Source organism: Dendroctonus ponderosae, unplaced genomic scaffold, assembly GCF_020466585.1.
Source record: "Dendroctonus ponderosae isolate FM_Combo_2020 unplaced genomic scaffold, Dpon_F_20191213v2 Dpon_F_20191213_7, whole genome shotgun sequence".
NCBI lineage: Eukaryota > Metazoa > Arthropoda > Insecta > Coleoptera > Curculionidae > Dendroctonus > Dendroctonus ponderosae.
The window spans coordinates 10,701,872-10,705,211 of NW_026018916.1; positions in this window are offsets into that span (position 1 = coordinate 10,701,872).

Consider the following 3,340-nt stretch of genomic DNA (forward strand, 5'->3'; position numbering starts at 1 on the left):
AGTTAGAATTTTTATTATATGAACCAGTTAAGCCAAGGGTCGACGGGCCGAACAATCTACACCCTAAACTATAAAATATTTATGCGAGTATAACCCGTCACAAAATGTAAATTTTTAAAAACATTTCTAATCTTCTAAAGTTATTACTGTTAAATTATCAATCTGTGAGATTTTTTATTCTCGAGTATTCAATCTATCAATGCTTTAAAACAGTCCAACATTTCCAACCACTGCAGGAAATTGCTTAAATGGTTTTGAAAGCCAACCGATCTGACCATCTTAATAGCATCTTACTCCATTACTTGCCAGAAAAACCAAACTGAGTAAAAGTTAAGCTGAAAAGTTCAATTTGAACTGCATTCAGTAACATAAATTTTTTCAAAAGCACTGCAAATACGTTTTACATTTCCTGTGCTTCAAGAGGACATGCACGAATTTCCTTAAAGCGTATTTGCGAAGTTTAGTTTTTTTTAAGGGATCTGCGGACGGAGATTTAATGGTCGAGATTTTAATGTGAAGGTGATYCGGGTGCACATTTATGGGACATTAAAAAACTACAATATATACATAATACAAACACAATTTCAACAAGTTGGTTGAGAGGTTTTTGATTGTCTTATAGCTAATAACGTTTAGTCCAATAATTACAAAAACCTTAGTAAAATCAGTAGTTTTCTTTTAAAAAAACCGTTTGAGTATTTGAGCCAGTCTTGCTAGTTTCAAGTGTAAAAATATACAATTTTTCTGACTAAGTGTCGCAAATGCCATTCAAATCTGAATAATTCATATTCTTCGTTATTATTTTTATACTATAATAAAAATCTCGTATTTCAAGTTTCCTTAAAAGGGCTACATTCCTATTAAGAACAAAACAATTTACATATTTTATTTTACAACCCGGTTTCATTTTATGGTCCCTAATAAGTTTTTGTCTAATATAACAATCTTTATTCCTTTGCGTACATGTTATGTTGACCATAAATAATGAACAATATGATTACTATTATCACTATTACGGGTTACACTAATAATAGTATAACTTGAACTTTTTCCTTCTAAACTTAAAAATGTTTACATCACTTGGACAGTAAATAGTGAGGAACAAATTAGTAACCAACTATTCTGTTGTCTATAGAGCTTATCGATTGCTTCCTAATGAAAACTAGTATTACGAAAGACATTATTAGAAAGTCGAGTTCGATTCCGCTTGTCCCGTAATATCGGGGAAAGGAAAACAGATAATTCTCGGATCTGTTTGGACTACAAATGTCTTTAAACGGCACTAATTGAAAATACCATTTATTGACGACTACTGCCAGTTAATTGCAGCTTTACACAATCATAATCGATATGTCCAAAGTCAATTAACAACGTAAATCCTTAACTATTTTCACTTAAAAATCGGATCAATACTTCCAATTTCCATTAAACTGAGAGGAAGTAAAAAATATTAAAGTTTTGGACTACTATTTTCTGGTTTACAAAAGCTGATAAATTGTTTTTCTTGTTCAGCTATCTATATAGAAGCAGTTTGTTACCATCGAAATACATTCGGCATCAAAAAAACTATCGATTCCATTATCGAGAGGAGCATTTGCTTTTAAGGTTGGCTTTTATTTGTACCAGGAATTCCAGGAATTGATAATCTGGAATTACCAACGAGAAAAACCTATTTGAATTGTCTTTGTTTGCAGATACATTCCATTTCGGTTGTAGTTGCCAATTATAAATCGTAAATTATATTCTGTACTCACAGATTAATTCAACGAAAGATCCAGCATAAGGAATTACTAATCAAAAATTGTACAATCTTAATTGAAATCACCTGTCTATTTTATATATTTAAATTTGATATGTGCATCATGTACCTACAATTAATCAAATGAAACACAGATTTTCGACACTAAGTGAGACAAAAATCAATAAAGTTAATGTTGTTAAAAAGGCACAAAATTTGTACAAAAGTCGGATATTAAAAACCATGTAGTACCTAATAATGCTTAAAAAATGAGGATTGTTCTACATCTAACCTGATTTGAGTACCAATTTTAAACTCGGTTTCAATTTTAACTCTTAGTAATATTTTTATACCATCAGATTTCCTGCGTACTTTAAATACACTTTTCTTAGAATTGGAAATTTAATCGAATTCATAGGTAATTGCAAATACGGACTTGGTGTTAGTACGCTTTACACAAGCCTCAGCTTGAAATAAATCATTGCTTTAATAAATGCAAATCCTATAAAATCGCATAGTGCAGATCCAATTTATATCCTACGCCTTTTCAAACCATACCAGCTTTTTTCTGCAAACTGCAATTTCACAACAGGAATATTGCTAATTAGATCCATGGCTGATTGAGCAGTAGAAACAAATGAGAAATATGAAAGATGATGGTTTGAAAGCGTTTACAGAAAATTGTATGCGTAGTTAGATTGACTTTTAATCTTAAATAATTCCATATTCTGAGCACAATAATGCCCACTTTAGTTTCGTGACGAAAAATTATGCCTGAGTAATGGGCATTTAAATCCAACATCGCAAATTAATAAAAACCTTCTCGCTTACCGTTCATTTACCTTTCTTTGCTTCTCTTTTGCGACTGTCCTATAAAAAGTTATTTCATTGCGCGTCTAAATTTAATTACCTCTCGTATTAAAAATGTAATTACGACAGCCGTTGCGGAATAAGTGGTGCTATAAACAATTTTAAGAAAAGTTGACAAACATCTGGAGCTTTACCCAAGATTTGTTAAAATTACAAATATGGCATTTACAGAAGACGTTTGTTTCATCATCATGCAAAACCAGATGCAAGTATGTGAACATTAATTAGGAGGTGAACTCCAATAGTGTACCTGAAAAGTATAGCAAAAGCAATTCAGCGTCAAGCTTTTCTCGAAAATTATAAAAAAGTTGTAATTCCTTTCACTRGCTCTTTATTCAGACGAATCTGAATAAAAGGGTGCATAACGGGCAAGACTACATTTTTATGGAAACAATGGCAAAAATGGAAACGTAAGCAAATATGAAACATATTAAGTAAAGCTAGCTCTGAACTTCAACTAATGCAGCATCCTTTTTGTTCTTTTGACTGAATCTTGGGAGACATGCTTTCATTGCTTTTTCGTCGGGTTGCAAACATTACGGTTTATATTTTTTTGCATTCATAAGAGAATTAAATATAAATTCGCACAAACATAAAGTTGATAATTACAACMAAATTTAAATCAACCTTCACCCTGCTAATTCCCTATCCCAGACAGCACAAGACATCTTTAAGACGTCTTCGTTATGCCTTTATTATGTCTGAACGTCGTATGTCGCTCGAAGACGTCTT